Source organism: Rattus norvegicus, chromosome 5 (assembly GCF_021556685.1).
Source record: "Rattus norvegicus strain SHRSP/BbbUtx chromosome 5, alternate assembly SHRSP_T2T, whole genome shotgun sequence".
NCBI classification, from domain to species: Eukaryota; Metazoa; Chordata; class Mammalia; order Rodentia; family Muridae; genus Rattus; species Rattus norvegicus.
In genome coordinates, this window is record NC_141538.1 from 152,990,620 (window position 1) to 153,007,961 (window position 17,342).

A 17,342-nucleotide genomic window follows, 5' to 3' on the forward strand; every position below is an offset into this window, starting at 1 on the left:
GCCGGGCCAGGCGGCGCGCGCCCGCAGCGCTCCTCCCCCGCCCTCTCCGCGACGTTCAGGGGCGGGGGCAGAGAGGCTACGCCCACGGACACGCCCCGGGATACGCTCCCCAAGGCGCGACCCCGCCCCTCCCCGACCTGGACTTGCTCCGAGCCTGCACGCGCTGTTCCTTGGCTCTCAACCCACCAAGGCTCCCAGCCCAGCGCCTTTCCCGGTCCGCAACCTACGGGGTCTCATGGCCTTGCAGATAGCTCGGCCAAAAGGCACCTGGATACCATTTCACAGATGGGAAGAGTGAGGGGTAGAACGTTGTCCAAGAATAAGAGAAGTCACTTGCCGCCAAGCTTGATAACGATCAGGGAGACGACAGGGTGGAAGAGGACCAACTCCTGCACATGGTCCTCTGACCTCCAGCAGCCAACACTGACACCCATGTGCCCCTCCCCCATTGTATGCATACACAAATCAAACGTAAATAATTAATTTAAATAAATATGAGGGAGGGGCTCACCAAAGCCAAGGGAGTCTTTGAGCAAGGGAATGGAGGCTGTGAATTTTGCTGGGAAGGCTCCGGAGTGTATTGGTAGGCGCCCTTAGCAGCTTTCTTAGCTGTCCTCCTCCTCACAGTCTCAGGGACATTGCGGCCTTAGCCAGGCGACAGCCTGAGTCTCAGACTCGGGCTTGTTGTGTGACCCAGGCTGTCCTTCCCTTCTCTGAGTCATGATATCTGTCAAATGAAGCGTGGTCCTATGTGTACTAAACCCACCGACCTGCCTGGGCAGGCGCTGTATGCAGCCATGCTCCAGCCTCTTCAAGGCAGCACACCCGCTCCCGCTCCAGGAAGTAACTGGAGCCAGGAGCGATGGGAGCTGAAGCAGGAGGATTCCTGCAAGTTCCAAGGCATCCTGGGTTATAGAGTAAAACTTTTCCTCAAAAAAACCCAATAACAAAGAATTCTAACTATAAAAAGATCTGACCCTTGGTTCAGCCTGTGCCCAAAGGAGTCTGGAGTAGAGACCATCCAAGGCTCACTACCTGGCTTCCAGACGCCTTGCTTCATCAGCGCAGCTGTGACCTCTGGCTAGTTTCAGAAGCCAGCAGGTCTATGCTGGCTGGGAGACAGACATGCTGTGTGCTCTCACTGCACCGGGAGGCCTGGCTCACAATCCACTCTTTCTAAACCTCCTGTCTGTTCCAAGAGCTCAGCTTCAGTGGACAGTACAGCCAGCCACCTCCTCCTTTACAGCAGGAGACACACCTGCGGTCCCCTGAGAGTCAGAGACAGATGTCCCGGTGGGAGCCCTGTTGTCCTGGTAGGGAGCATAGTCTGGCCATTATGAGCTTCATCTGTAAAGAAGGCAGTAAGACCTTTCCCATGGGGCTGACTTGTGTGACTGGAATTAGAGGAGATAAATCCTGTCCTCAAAAATCTGCCCACTTCCTCCAGGAAGCTCTCCTGGACCACAGTCTCTGGGTTAGATTTCTCCCCACCGGCTCTCAGTGCTTTGAACTTAGAACATTATAATGCTGTTCTCTGTTGTTCCCCATGTGTGAGAGGCCATGACCTCAAGGGCACAACGGTTTTCTAATTCATTTCTGACCCCAGGCTCCTAAGGAAGGTATGAGGGAAGTTAGAGGGCTGTCCAGAGGGAGGGGCTGCTCCTTCCCTCTCCTAACCTCTCCGGCTTTCTACCATACAGGTTGATTGGTCATCCGTCCCCTCAGAAGTCTCTGGCAGTGAGTAGAGGTGACAACTGAACCCCTAGCTTTCTTGTCCAGGGTCAGCTAGATCCTAGACCAGCAGAGAGAGCCTGGAGGGAAAACAGTCACCAGGCCAAGAGCTCAGGAGCAGCGGTGGTGTCTGGCTGGCCGGGGAGACATATGGACCCGGTAATCAGACCTGCCTGGGAACTGTGTGTGGGTAGCAAAGACTTTAGCAGCTTCGTGTCCTTCCGGAGGTGACTTGCTGGGAGTTGTCAGGCATGTGTCACCTGCAGAGGGACAGACTGCTGGGGGCCCTTCTGCTGTGCCCACAAAGAGATGTAGAGACAGAAGGTCAGAGCTGCAAGGGGCCGCCACTGCAGTCACTGTGCCCAAAGACTCATTTCACAGGTGAGGAGGCAAAGGCCCAGAGAGGAGCAGGAGCTTGTCCAAGGTCACACAGCTCACACAGCAGGCCAGGACCAACAGCCAGGGCTCATCCCACACGCAATACTGGGTGCTTACAATTACAGGACGGGGGCAGGGAAACATACTCAGTATTTTATTATTATATATGAATACACTGTAGCTGTCTTCAGACACACCAGAATTGGTCATCGGATTCCATTACAGATGGTTGTGAGCCACCACGTGGTTGCTGGGAATTGAACTCAGGACCTCTGGAAGGGCAGTCAGTGCTCTTAACCGCTGAGCCATCTCTCCAGTCCTTTACTCAGTATTCAAGATAAGGTTGTTTTTTTTCTTTTTTTCGGAGCTGGGGACCGAACCCAGGGCCTTGCGTCAAGATAAGGTTTTAAGGTGGGTTTCTCTGTTTGGGGCTTGTGGCTTCCTACTGGCTTCTGATTCACTATTGTAGCCCAATGAAGATGACCTTGATCTTCCTGCCTCCAAGTGCTAAAATTTACAGGCCATTCCCCTCATGCCATGTATGTGTGGTGCTGTGCATTGAACATGGAGTCTCACACACGCTTGGCCAAGCATCTTACTAGCTATATCCCCAGACCTCTGGGTTTTTATTTGGGGAGGGGGGTGTTTGTTTTGCTTTAATTTATATTTTTTGAGACACAGTCTCACCATTCTTCTGGCTGTCCTGGAACTCACTACATAGGCTGGCCCCAAGCTCATAGAGATCCACCTGCCTCTGCCTCCTAAGAACTGGGTTAAAAGGCGTGCGCCACCCCACCCCACACTCTTGTTTGCTTTTTAACTTTTCTCTGATCTAATTTTAGGAACACTTCTACAATGACTGGAGTCCCTTAGTAATAACAAAAGAAAAATCTCTGACGTGGGAAGGGGTGATCTCAGCGGGAATGGGCAGCTTCTGGTTTTAGGCAAATGGTTTCTTTTCTCCCCCTAAGTTTTCTCCAGGGCCCTAGTGAGAGAGCAGGAGTCAAGATGGCTGGGCCATTAGCCTCTCTGTCTAGAGACTGAGATAGAAGCAGAGGCCTGGGTGAGAAGCCAGAGCCCTGTCCCGTCTCTAGATATAGTAGAAGAAAAAAAATACACCTTTCAAAGTTGTCCTCTGAGGGGCTGGAGAGATGGCTCAGTGGTTAAGAGCACCCGACTGCTCTTCCCGAGGTCCTGAGTTCAATTCCCAGCAACCACGTGGTGGCTCACAACCGTCTGTAATGGAATCCGATGCCCAATTCTGGTGTGTCTGAAGACAGCTACAGTGTTATATACATTAAGTAAATAAATAAATCTTTTTTAAAAAAAGTTGTCCTCTGACCTCATACTCACACGGTATCCTGCACACGCTGCCCCCCAGGAAAATGAATAAGTAAAATGCAATAAAAACTTTAATCTTCCTGCTTCCCTGAGTCAGCCCTCCTCCGGCTCTTCCTCTGTCACCTGGACAGAACAGGTTAGCCTGGAAGAAGCTGGCATGAGCTTGACCACAGGCAAAAATTGTTTGAATATCTTGGGCCTCAGTTTCCTCAAAAGTGTCTGACTGGTGCCATGGTTGGACACTGATGTCTCCCCAAATCCATCGACAGGCAGTTTTATTTTTTTTTTTTCTTTTCTATTTTTCGGAGCTGGGGACCGAACCCAGGGCCTTGCGCTTGCTAGGCAAGCGCTCTACCACTGAGCTAAATCCCCAACCCCGACAGGCAGTTTTAGAAGACAGGCTCTCCAGAAGGAAAGCGAGTGTCCTGGAAACAGCTCTGGTGTGTGGAGAGAGTTATAGGGGCCCCTCTGCCTTGGAGACCCCAGGGAGGGCAGCATGTGAGGCCGGTGCTCAGGAGGCAGGAGTCTCCCGCACTTGGTCTTGGATCCTCAAGGTGCCATGGATCTCACGGCCACACACAGGGACAGAGGAAGTGGGGATGGCACCTCGTGGTGTTGGCTGTAGTGTATTCAGGTTTGTGCCCTCTCTATGTGAGCTGTCTATGTGGTACCCATGTGTACGATAAATCCCCTCTCCTTACCTCGTGAAGAAGGATGAAGAGGAAATGAAGGGCTCTCGTGGCTGTGGCTCTGGGGAAAGGAGTGCTCTGGAGACTGGAACTAGCCTGAGCCTTGAGCAAGATGGCCTCACCTCAGCTACCAGAGTTCTGCTGTTAGGGTGGAGACCAGCCTCCCCGAGGGGATCTGAGTGATGGGAGAGCCAGCAGTCCAGAAGGAGCCTGTCCTTACACAGTCCTGACCTTTAACCTGCCTGCTAACCTGCTTATCTGGCCCACCCTCCCTGCTTACAGTGCTTTCTTTTCTAGAAACTTCCAGCCTCCCTTGGCTTCCTCACCCATGCTACAGGATCTAAGTGGCCTCTTGGATACCCAAACCTTAGCTACTTCTATGACTTTTCTTGCCCTGATACATGTAAACATGTGGACACATACCCACTTATACATGCTTGTACACACATACACACACACACACACACACACACACACACACACACACACACACACACACGCACGCACAGCATCTCTTCAACCTTGGAGTTCTACATGCCTGGTCTCTGTAACCAGAGTCTCCATATCTGTATGTGTCATCTAATCTAACCGATGCTCCAGTTTTCCTGTCGGAACAGTGAGCTCTGGTCCCCTTCCAGGGCTTTGAGAGGCTTCTGGGGTTCATGATTGCGAGAGGTCAGTCAGTGCCTGGCATGAAGCAGGTGCCCAGCCAACAGCCACAATGGTCATCTTAAGTTTGTAGTGACCCTGAGCCTGTGGGCAGTTCCCAACGGTTGAGCAGGTCTCCGGAAGGAGACTGAAGTCCTCACGTTCCCAGGGTTCCGTGGAGCCGCTGAAGAGCCCCTGGAGGTGCTCACAACCCAGCCAAGGATGTGCCTCCTGCCTTTCTAGTCCCTGATGCATTTTTCTGCCCCTGGAGGAATGAATGGCAGGGTCTTGGGGATCTGGAGAGGGACTCCTGAGAAGCCCCGCCCACCCCACCTGCTGTCCCCAGTGAACCCTGCAGGCGCCTCCTCCCAGGCCCGTGTGAACATCCCTGGGAGTTCTCAGGCTGCAGAGCCGCTGAGCTAATTAAGAATGACAAAGCACTGTGTAATTGCCAGCCACTGATGAGTCCCCTGCTTCTTCCTGCCCTCCTTCTCTGGCCCTCCCTGGAGGCCTCTGAGCACTGGCTGCCTTGCAGGAGGACACTGAGCAAGAAGTTCCTGATTGTCTTAAACTGGCTCCAACACCTCCAACACCATGCACCACACATGCATGCCACACACACACACACCCCACCCCCACCACACATACCACACACACACAGCCCCCACCACACACACACACACACACACACACACACACACACACACACCACACCACACACCACACAGACCACACACATATACCACACACCACACACCCAGCCCCCCACCACATAACACACACATACACACACACACACACACCAGACACACACCCCACACACCCAGCCCCCACCACACATACCACACACCACACACCACACAGACCACACACATACACCACACACCCAGCACCCCCACCACATAACACACACACACACACACACACACACACACACACACACACACACACACACAGAGCCAGCCCTTGCCATCTGCAGAGCCCTTGACCTTACGCAAAGAGGAAACAAAAAGCAAGGTTCAGTGGTTAGGAGCACTGACTGCTCTTCCAGAAGTCCTGAGTTCAATTCCCAGCAACCACATGGTGGCTCACAACCATCTGTAATGGGATCTGATGCCCTCTTCTATTGTGTCTGAAACAGCTACATGTACTTATATAGAATATCTTTTAAAAAAGAAAAAGAAAAAGAAAAGCAAGCTTGGTTCAGGCCTCTAGAGGTTCAGCAAGGCAGTGGGGCTCAGTCCCCTCTCTCACCAGCTGTCACCAGCTGTGCAACCTTGGGCAGGCCACCTGCTGAGGAAGCTGTTCTAAACACTCTAATCAGGAGAGCCCTGGACATCTGAGAAACAAGCCAGGGCAGCACCTGCAGTGAGGCAAGTGTGAGGGGGTGGGGGTGGGGGTGGGGGGTTGGGGGGGTGAGAGCAGGCGTCGAGTATTTGATATGTACTAGATCTTAAAATAAAAACATCAGGTTGGAGGGGCTCTCCCCCAACTAATTTTCCTTGGATTTTAAAAAAATATTCATCTGTGAGGCTGGAATTTGAACCCAGAGGACCCAAGTTCAAATTCCAGCATCCACATGGCGATTGACAACTGCCTAAAACTCCGAGATCTGATGTTCTCATGCAGACACAGATACGGGCAATGCACAGATAATAATGCTTAAAAAATCCATCTATGATGGACTAGAAGCTTGCTTGCTTTCTCTCTCTCTTTCTCTCTCTCTTTCTTTCTTTCTTTCTTTCTTTCTTTCTTTCTTTCTTGTTTTTGATTCTTTTTTGTTTGGTTGGTTTTGGCTTTGGTTTAAAAGTGGGTCTCTTAGGGGCTGGGGATTTAGCTCAGTGGTAGAGCGCTTGCCTAGCAAGTGCAAGGCCCTGGGTTCAGTCCCCAGCTCCGGGAAAAAAAAAAAAAAAAAAAAAAAAGTGGGTCTCTTGATGTAACACTGGTTGTCCTGGAACTCTCTATGTAGACCAGGCTAGCCTTGAACTCACAGAGATCCTCCTGCCTCTGCCTTCGTAGTACTAGTATGAGAGGTGTGCACCACCCAACCCAGCAGATGGCTGTGGGGCAGCAGGGACTGAGGGGCCTCCGAGACCTTGCTTGCTCTCTATCTAAATATACATTTTGATTTCTAGGAACTCTCCACATTTGCAAAGTCCCCAGGCCACTGCAACACAGTGTTATAGTTACAGAGTTTAAGAACTCCACATTCACGTTACAGGAAAAATGGCCACCAAAAAAAACCAAACAAAACCTTTCTTGTCTTGGTGGTGTTCATATGGTTGATGTCAGCAATCTTCGTCAATTTCTCAAAAATGTTATCAATTAATTAATTGATTATTATTTTTTTTTGTTCTTTTTTTCGGAGCTGGGGACCGAACCCAGGGCCTTGCGCTTCCTAGGCAAGCGCTCTACCACTGAGCTAAATCCCCAACCCCTAATTGATTATTTTTATGTGTGGAGATAGGTGTGTGTATGGAGGAGTTGGCTCTCTCCTCCTAACGTGTGTCCGGGGTTTGAACTCAGATCTTTGAGCTTGGCTGCAAGTCCCTTTACTCCATAAGCCATCTCTTCAGGCCTCCACCTTACTATTTAAGACAGATTCTCTCCCTGAGCCTGGAGTTCACTGATCTGGCTAGACTGGCTGGCCAGGGAGCTCCGGGCTGCTTCCAGCTTCTGTCTCACCAGGACTGGAGCGACAGGTAAGAACTGCCACGCCTGACACTTTATATGGTGCTGGGGATTGAACCCAGGACCTCACACTTGCATGGCAACCACCTTACTAACAGAACCTGTCCTCCTGCCCTGACAATGTTTTAAGTGAGTTTATGGCTCTGTATCAGGGTGGCTTTCTTAGCAGGGGCGGCAGACTGGACCTGACAGGATAAATACCAAGTCTTTTAGCCTGGTTTTCCAGAAACTTCTCATTCAAATCCCATACTCTTTTTCTCTTTTGGTTTTGAAAACCACAAGCTGCAGTTGAGTGGCTCTGCACTGCCCACCTCCTCCCCACCTTACCCCACCCCCACTTTCTATGTTTTCTCAGTTTCCCTGTTCTATTTCTCCGACCTGCAGGGCCTTCTCTGACTTTGTCCTTCAACTGGCAAACAAAACTATTCTTCCTTCAAGGCCTGATCAAAAATGACCACCCCTGGGAAACCTTTCCCAGTGCTGCTGGGGCCCTGCCCCCCTTAGGGTTACCCACTTCATCCCCCATGTACCCTCAGGCTTGTGATCGGTGGAGGGGGACAGCAAGCTTTAGCTCTGGAGTCAGCACGGTGTTCACCACAGCCGTGCCTGGCAGGTGGCTGTCCTGCTAAGATTCACCAGCCTCACCGTACAGTGAGCCAAGAGATGGCATAAACAGCCCCAGGAGAGATCTGAGAAGTGTCCACAGGTCTCCCTCTCATGCCGTGGGGCAGGGCCATTCTTTCTTCCCGCTCTCTGCTAGACAGAGGGCAGGGCCCCTCGGAGGGTCCTCCATCCCTGGAGGTTTCCGAGAAAGCACATGGTGTGCCCGGGGTGTGCAGTGAGCGGTCTCCAGCTGCTTCCTGGTGGCGAGGCTAGTGGCTGGAGCACTCTTGTGGATAACACTGAGCACCCCACTCTGAAAGAAAAACACGTACCGCGCAGGTGTGGAGTGCTGGCCCAAAGGGACGAGACAGTTTATGTTGAGTCAAATGTGAGTGGCTGTGGCCCAGGATAATACCCACTGTGGGAGCCCAGACATGAAGTTGCAAAACAAAGGAGGTCATTAATCAAGACATTCACCAAGCAAACAGGTAGGCAGGTTGTCACAAAGCTCACAAAAAAACCCTGTTACAGGTCTCAGATGCTGCCTAACGTGTACTCGGCTTTCGGGTTAGTAGAAGGTAGGCTTGTTGTTGTTCTGATTTTTTTTTTTGGCTGTTTTTGTTTTGTTTTGTTTTTCTTTTCTATTTTTCAGAGATGGGGACCGAACCCAGGGCCTTGCGCTTGCTAGGCAAGCACTCTACCACTGAGCTAACTCTCCAACCCCTGTTTTGTTTTGTTTTTTTTTCTTATTTAGTCTTTATTCATAATCATAAACTTAATTTTGCAATCCTGGTAGACTTGAAGGGGAATGAGGAAAATATGGAACCCAAAGAACTTCAGTGAGAGCAGAGATTACAGGGTATTGCAAGCAGATGGGGTGGGGCGCTCTCCTGAGCTACAGAAGGAATGGTTTGATGGGTAAAATGCCCGCAAGTCAAAGAAATTAGCGTTGTCCACAGTCGGAAATGGTGATTTTCTTGCTGGTCTTGCCATTCCTGGACCCAAAACGCTCCACGGCTTCCACAATGTTCATGCCTTCTTTTACCTTCCTAAAGACCACATGCCTGCCATCCAGCCACTCAGTCTTGGCAGTGCAGATAAAAACCTGGGAACCATTTGTGTTTGGTCCAGCATTTGCCATGGACAAGGTGCCAGGACCTGTATGCTTCAGGATGAAGTTCTCATCCTCAAATTTCTCTCCGTAGATGGACTTGCCACCAGTGCCATTATGGCGTGTGAAGTCACCACTCTGGCACATGAACCCTGGAATAATTCTGTGAAAGGAGGAGCCCTTATAGCCAAATCCTTTCTCCCCAGTGCTCAGAGCACGAAAGTTTTCTGCTGTCTTTGGAAACTTTGTCTGCAAACAGCTCGAAGGAGACTCGGCCCAAGGGCTCGCCATCGGCCATGATCTTGAAGAACACGGTGGGGTTGACCATGTCTGCAGCAAGCGGCGAAAAGCGACAGCGGCGTCTGCAAAGCCTTGTTTTGTTTTTTGAGACAGGGTTTCTCTGTGCAGCCCTGGCTGTCCTGGAACTCACTCTATAGACAAGGCTGGCCTCGAACTCAGAGATCCACCTGCCTCTGCCTCCTGAGTGCTGGGATAAAAGCCGCCACGCCTGGCTGATGAATAGCTTTTTTATTTTTTAAGATTTATTTATTTATTTGTTTGTTTGTTTATTTATTTTATGTATGTGGGTACACTGTCACTCTCTTCAGACACAGCAGAAGAGGGCATCAGATCCCATTACAGATGGTTGTGAGCCACCATGTGGTTGCTGGGAATTGAACTCAGGACCTCTGGAAGAGCAGTCAGTGCTCTTAACCTCTGAGCCATCTCTCCAGCCCCCGATGAATGGCTTTTTAAAGGAAGTTTGGCTTTGAATTTGTGACACTCTAGCCCCGTGATCACGAAGTTGGAGCCAATCATTTACCCTTGCGGAAATCCATAGCTCCTCCCTTCGTGGGGTCTTCAGTTTACACAGTGCTTAATGATTCCTGTGGCACCCATCCAGCCACCATGTCTAGCTTCAAGTGGCTGAAAGTTTAAAAGCTAGCTAGTAAGTTTCCTAAGTCTCCTCTTCTCTCCTCTTTTCTCTTTTCTCTTCCCTTCCCTTCCCCCTTCCCTTCCCGCTTCCCTTCCTGCTTCCCTTCCCTTCCCTTCCCTTCCTGCTTCCCTTCCCTTCCCTTCCCCCTTCCCTTCCTGCTTCCCTTCTCTTCCCTTTCCCCCTTCTTCCTTCCCTTTCCCCTTCCCCCTTCCCTTCCCCTTTCCCCCTTCTTCCTTCCCTTTCCCCTTCCCCCTTCCCTTCCCTTCCCTTCCCCCTTCCCTTCCCTTCCCCCTTCCCTTCCCTTCCCCCTTCCCTTCCCTTCCCCCTTCCCTTCCCTTCCCTTCCCCTTTCCCTCTCTCTCTCTCTGGCTTGCTCGCTCACTCTTTCTCTTGGTGTTTCCAATATTACTTGGTTTTCTCTCTTTCTTTCTTTCTTTCTTTCTTTCTTTCTTTTTTCCTTTCTTTATTCATTCATTTTTCATCCCGATCGCTGCCCCTCCCCTCCAGGTCCCCCTCCCTGCTATTCTGCTCTCTTGAGCCTTTCGACTCCAGCAATCAGCTGCTATACTTAGCCCCAGTACCTGCACCGAGCCCCTGCACCCCTGTGTGTGTGACAGGAGTGGGCTCCCATCGAGGGCAGGCCGCCTTCCATACCCTGCCACTCAGCACAGCAAGGGCCACACAGAGGTGATCACTGCCTGCCTGCTCCGACCCAGCCCCTTTATACTCTTGGATTGTCGAGGACACAAAGGTCCTGTGTCCACAGATCACGAGGGAAACCAGGGATGTTAGTCGTGAAAGGGTGTCTCCTCAAAGAAGGAAATGAATACCAGTTTTCTGCCCAGAAGGCTTTGAGTAGAGGTCGTTAAAGACCTGTCACCTGTGCTGTCTGCAAAGGCAGACCTCACCCAAATCCCCCAGTATGTCTGTGTCAGACTCTCCCTCCCCGGGGCCTTTATCTTAGCTCTCAGTCAATAGAACCCACCCTTAGGGGAGATACCGTATATACTGCTCATCTCTCTTCTATCTCTGTCAGAGACCGACCATATCAGATCCCTGGCCCCTGAGCTCTAAGACCCAGCCTCGTGATCGTGCGTACTTTGCAAAGGAGTGTTTCTGTGGTCACACCTTAAGCTCTATTGTACGCCTGGAATTGGAATGATTGTTGCCAAGAAACAATTCTCCAAATCTGTGTGGTGTCCAAGTAGACTGATAATGAACTAAAACTAACGGCCGGCTACCGGACTCTCCCCGTTGCCCTCCCATCATCCTCTGTCCGCTGTGTCTGTCGCTCTGACCAGCTTGAACCCATCCTCAGTCTCCCAAGAGGAATCACAAAATACAGATTGGGCCGTTGTGTTGTCGTGATTCTGCCCTGAGGGCTGCTCTCCTGCATCTGAGACTGGCAGTTCACACTACAAAGGTGACGAGGCCGGAGCTGCTCATTTGCATCTTTAATTTCCCATGACTCAGAAGGACGAGAATAGCAAAGTCTGAAACGCAGTGGCAAGAGATGGAGACAGGGCCAGCAGAGAGAAGAGAGGTTGCCAACCCATCTGCAGGGGCCGCCTTCTGTCCCAAGTGTAGAAGACTGCTCTTACACTTGACCTAGGGCTCTGCAAATCTCAGGGTGCCTGGTCTCCCAGTTCCTGGCCACCATGTACCCTGTGGTCTGGTTTAAGATTGCTTCAGTAGCATCTTGGCTCTCTGGGTGATTGGCTTGAAGCGGAAATTTAAAGGTTCTTTGGAAAGTCAGTTGGATGGTGTTTTGCTGGGGCAAACACAGGAAGGAACGTTTAGCCAAAGCCGACACGGGAGAAAGGATGCTCTGCTAAGGCATGCACGTGGGAAAACACGCGATGAAGAATTCTTGGCTAACAATGCACCTGCACTGGTCCACCTTAGACCACGTTCATCAGGACCCCATAGACTGAAACTCACCAGAAACATGGTGGTGTGGTACAGTTTCTTGCTGTTTCCTTGGACTCAGGCTGATTGGCTAATGTCAGTTGAGACAGACACATGTGCTGAGGCAAGACCCTCGGAGGAGGAGTGATCTTTGGAGGGTATAACAGGGCTCGACGGACAGTGCAGGAGGCTGAGCTTGGCTTGCTCACAGAGTTAGTTGTGCAAAGTGTGTTGGTCTTGCATTTTTGCTGATCTTCCCCTTCGATGAGAGAGGGGTCCCTCCTGGTCCCTCCTGGTCCCTCCTGCTGACTCATGTTGCTGATTCCTGTTTGATATTCCAACTCTACTGAACTGGACTGCTGGGGGTATCTGTGAAACGTTTGCAAATGGATCAAGCCGCCACTGCTGACCTGTGAACTGAACTGCTGATTTCCAGATAATACAGATGGGGGATCTGGTTGTCCCCTGCTAGAACCCAGCCCCTAGAGGGGTTGTCTTGTTCACAGAAGTGCTCCATAGGCACTTGGCAAAGGGAGGGGGAGGGAGAGGAAGAGGAAGAGAGGGAGGGAATGGGGAGGGGGATGGAGAGGAGGGCTGGAGAGTGAGAGAGGGAGAGGGGGAGAGGGACGGGAGGGGAAGGGGAGGGGGAGGGAGGATGGGGAAGGATGGTGGAACCTGGACCATAACCCCTCCCCGGTCCATCTTATCTGTCTTTATTTTGTTCAGGCCAGAACTTGGTGCTTCCAGAAGTCCTGTGTCCAGACTACAGGGATTCACCAGGCATTTCCTGTCACCCCTGGTCTGTGGATGTGAGCAGTGGGCCTACAGGCTTTGAGGCCTGCGGAGAGACCAAATGACCCCCCTCTGGGATTCCTTAGGTCATTTCCATCCATTGTCTGTGGTCTCTCTTTCCTGTGGCCTGAAGTTCCCTTGCTGGCCCTCCCATCTGCTTCCCCCTCAAACCCATTCTGGTTCCAAATCCTCTGTTCGGGGTTTCCTTGTCTCCTTCCGCTTCTAACCGCCAGCCAGGGAGACCTTGGGCAAGCCCTTGCAACGGGGGAGTGAGGGGATGGGGAGGGGCACGCCTTACTGTCCTCCAGGCAAGCCTGTGCCACGGTATGGGGGGGAGCCGGGGCGGAGGGGGGTGGAACTCATTGGTGACCTTTTCCTCCAAGGGCTGAGCCCTTTAGAAGAACGCTGGCTGAACAGGCGCGGAGTTGCTATACAGCTCGGAGTACGACCTCTATGGCTCAACAGTAGGCTTCTATGTGGTGCGGGGTTGCTGTGGTCCGATGTCCCTCACTCTGTCCCTTTCTTTTCGTTGCATGAGAAACGGCTTTTGTGGCCACAGCCTCCCAGCAGCCATTCATTCACTCATTATGCTGAGGTCGGATGGTCCTAGAGAGCTGGGGCTTTTTTCCTTCCTTGTCTCTCTATCCCAGCAGACCAAAATGAGCAAACGCACCCAGCAATGACCCAACAGCAGCTTAGAGAGTGTCAGTCCCCTCTCTCCTCCACACTGTTTGTTTAATACAAGATCTATTTTGTAGCCCAGGCTGACTTTTTAACTTGTTGTATGGCTGAGGATATCTTTCAAGATGACTTTCAAGCCTTCCAAGTGCTGGGACTACAGCAGTGACCCACTCTGTTCAGCTGAGTCTTTCTCTCTAACATCCTGGGCAAGCCTTTCAGGGCTGGAAGGCACTTAGGCACCACACAGAGACCTAGAAGCCTTCCTTACTGTGACTGTCCTTTAACAATGAGCTGTCACCAAGTCTCAAATGAGCCAGCATTTAGGAAACAGGGAGGAAAACAGGGTCTGGAGGTTGAGGGCTGGCCCCAGAGTGGCCTCATCTCCCCCATTCACAGTGGGAGGCAAGGACTTGGTGTTGGCTCAGCCCTTCAAGGGAGGCCGGTCCTTCTCCCTCCTTCCCTCTTGAGAGTAAGACTGGGTTGTTTTGTTTGTTTCAATTTTATTGCACTTATTCATTTATTTTTTTTAATGATTCATTTTATTTATTATATATAAGTACACTGTAGCTGTCTTCAGATACACCAGAAGAGGGCATCAGATCCCATTACAGATGGTTGTGAGCCACCATGTGGTTGCTGGGATTTGAACTCAGGGCCTCTGGAAAAACAGTCGGAGCTCTTAACCACTGAGCCATCTCTCCAGCCCAGGACAAAGATTTTAAAAGCCGATCAAGGGCTGGAGAGTTGGCTCCCTAGTGAAGACCACTGTCTGCACCTCCAGCATCCCTGCGGCAGCCACACTGTCTGCACCTCCAGCCCCAAGGGATCTGTTGCCCTCTTCTGACCTCCATGGGCATTAGGTACACATGGGGTGCACATTTATACAAGCAGGGAAAACACACGTGCATATAAAATAGAAACTTTTAACTTGTTGTTGATCTTCTGTGAATTTCACGTCATGCACCCCAGTCCCACTCATCTCCTGGCCCCTGGCCTCCACCCTTGCAACCTCCCCTGCCAAAAATACCCCAAGCAAACAAAAATCTTGCTATAGAAGCTATAGTGTGTTACAGTGTGTCACACAGTATACCCACTTGTCCACATATCTTTACTTGCAAATATTTATACACTAGTTTTTTTCCCCCCCAAGACCGAGTTTCTTTGTGTGGCCCCAGCTGTCCTGAAACTTACTCTGTTTAAAGCCTTCAAACGCAGAGGTCTACCTGCCTCTGCCTCCTGAGTCCTGAGATTAAGGGCGTGTGCCACCACCACCTTGCTTAAAATAATTTCTTAATTAAAAGAATTTTAAGATAAAAATAAAAGTATTAAGAGTTACAGATAACAGTTGGAATGGGATGATTTTTAACCAATTTATCTACCTAGTTATTAGTGTGTGTGTGTGTGTGTGTGTGTGTGTGTGTGTGTGTGTGTGTGTGTGCACTGCGTGCACTAGGACCAACTGTCAGGACAGAAGAAAAGAGGACAGGTAGAGAGAATGCTGGACAGTGGACGCAGGTGGCACCAGACAGACAGACAGCTGGACAGCCAGGAGGAAGCAGCCATCAAGGGGGCTGACTTGGGCCCAGGCCTCCACCCTCGAGGTCAGTCCAGGGTTTGCCTGACACCTCAGTTCCTCTAACACACAGGACCTGGGCCACCCGAGTCACCTTGCCTCTCCCTGCTGCCCTCCCTCACAGACACTTTGCCTACTGCCTGGACCAGAAGCTGTTTAGTGTTATCTCGAGGGGGAAAAAACCTCCTATATATCCTTGAAGACTTTCTTTTCCACGGAAATATTGAGATTGCCATGAGTGGAAACTAAGTCGTTTCTGAAGTGTCATAGTGGTTAACCAAGTGACGCTCGTTTTAGCTTACAGGCCATTCCACTGGCCTGCCCCAGGGACCTAGCAATTGCTTATGTCATCGCTGGCCGGGTATTACAGGTACTTGTTGCTATAAGAGGACCGCAGGGCACTTGGCAGCGCTCTCTCGCTCTCTCTCTCTCTCTCTCTCTCTCTCTCTCTCTCTCTCCTCTCTCAATCTCTCTCTGCCTCCCTCCCCATCTTTACCTCCCTCCCTTCCCCCTCCCAGTTTGTTCTCACATCTGCTCTATCTGTTCTCCACCCTGTTTCTCTGCCCTCCTGGCTCTGCTCCTGTCTGTCCGTCTGTCTCTGTCTGTCTGTCTAAATGCCCACTTGTCTACCTCTTCTCCTTCCCAGGACCTCACTCCTCTCCCTTCCTGCAATAAACCTCTTTTTTTGCCAGGCCTGTTGCATGGTGTCATTACTCAGGGGCACGCCACCTCGGCATGGGCCCACCAATGGTATCCCCATAACAGCTGGAGTCCCATGGCTCCTGGTTTCTGAGCCACAGAAAGGCAGTAACAACAGAGTCTACTCGCCTCAGAAATGGGCCAGTTTTCTCCGTGAATGCAGCACCTGTGCCCACCCGTCCTCCCTATCTGAGGACTGGAGCTCTGAGGAGGTGAAGGAGGGGCCGGGTGTGACTGAGTCGGGGCTGCAGTGGGGCCCCTGCTTCTAGCCTGGAGCCAGTCTCAGCTGGGCCTCCCAAAATCAGCGGCTCCGATGGCCTGGGGTCTCTGAGTCTTTATATTGGATAATCCTAAAACCGCAATCCCCACAGCCACCCTGGGCACCTGCCACTCTGCAGGGTGCTGTGGAAACAGGAGCCTGAAGGAGGCCTGAGTTGGGGCTCTAGACCTAGCTGGAGCAATAGGAAGGGACAGACCTCTGAGCAGGGTAGGATGGAGGAAGCTAGAATGTAGAATGTGGGAGTGGGCAGGGGCCAGGCAGGGTGGGACACAGGGATTTCCTTGGTCAACAACAGCAATGCTGCTTTGGGCAGCCTGAGGAGTGGCTCTCAGAGCTTCTGGGCCACACAGCTGGGACAGCCTTGGGCAGCAGCTGGGACAGCCTTGGGCAGCCTCGTTCAGAGGCAGGAGGTGCTTGAGGAGGGGGAGAGGCATGGTGAGGCACGCCTTTAATCTCAGCACTTGAAGGGCTGAGGCAGGAGGGCAGCAGTGAGCTACAGAGACCTTGGCCTGATTCACAGAGAACCAAGGTGACTTATGGTGGATGATCTGTGACTGGGGTGGGCCAGAAAAGGGAAACTCGTTCCTTAGGACATAGACACAAATGTCTACCCCTTTCTTTTTTTTTTTTTTTTTTTTTTTTTTTTTGGTTCATTTTTTTGGAGCTGGGGACCGAACCCAGGGCCTTGCGCTTCCTAGGTAAGCGCTCTACCACTGAGCTAAATCCCCAGCCGTCTACCCCTTTCTTATTGACCACCACCAACAAACCAAGTAACATTTCACCAAAGTCCAGTTTGGAGAACAAATTGGAATAGTGGGCTTCCTTCTGTTTGCACACCAAGTGGTTAAGCTCCAGACAGGGGACAGAGTTCAGTTAAAGGAGTACCGCCTTGGCGTGCACAGAACCCAGAGTTCCATCTCTAGCAATGGCCCATGCCAGTAATCCCACTACTGGGGGAGCTGAGACAGGAAGACAAGAAGTGTAAGCCACACTAGGCCTCAGAGAAACTTCGAGACTGGGTTACCTGGGCTGGGGAGATAGCTTAGCCTGTAAAGTGCTTGCCAGGCAAGCACGGGGATCTGAGTTCAATCCCAAGAGCTCATGTGTGAGAGTCCGGGATGGCAGTGCTTACTTGTCTACCCAGTGAGGGGAGGCAGAAGGGGAGTGGGTCCCTGGGTCAGCCACTTTAGCCTAACTGCTCAGCTCCAGGTCCTAACGAGTAACCGTGTATCAAAACCCTAAACAATAAAATACCAAGATCAGCGCCTGGAAAATGGCAGG

General features: G+C 51.4%; 1 pseudogene across 1 annotated transcript; it reads right to left on the reverse strand.

Annotated features, from left to right (window-relative positions):
• Positions 1–6,420: 6,420 nt before the first annotated feature.
• Ppia-ps9 (peptidylprolyl isomerase A, pseudogene 9) lies at positions 6,421–9,565 on the reverse strand (annotated as a pseudogene). The gene is made up of 3 exons (XR_015621222.1): positions 8,803–9,565; positions 8,666–8,722; positions 6,421–6,583 (listed from the first exon to the last, which is right to left on the reverse strand). The product of XR_015621222.1 is annotated as a peptidylprolyl isomerase A, pseudogene 9 (transcript).
• Positions 9,566–17,342: the final 7,777 nt, after the last annotated feature.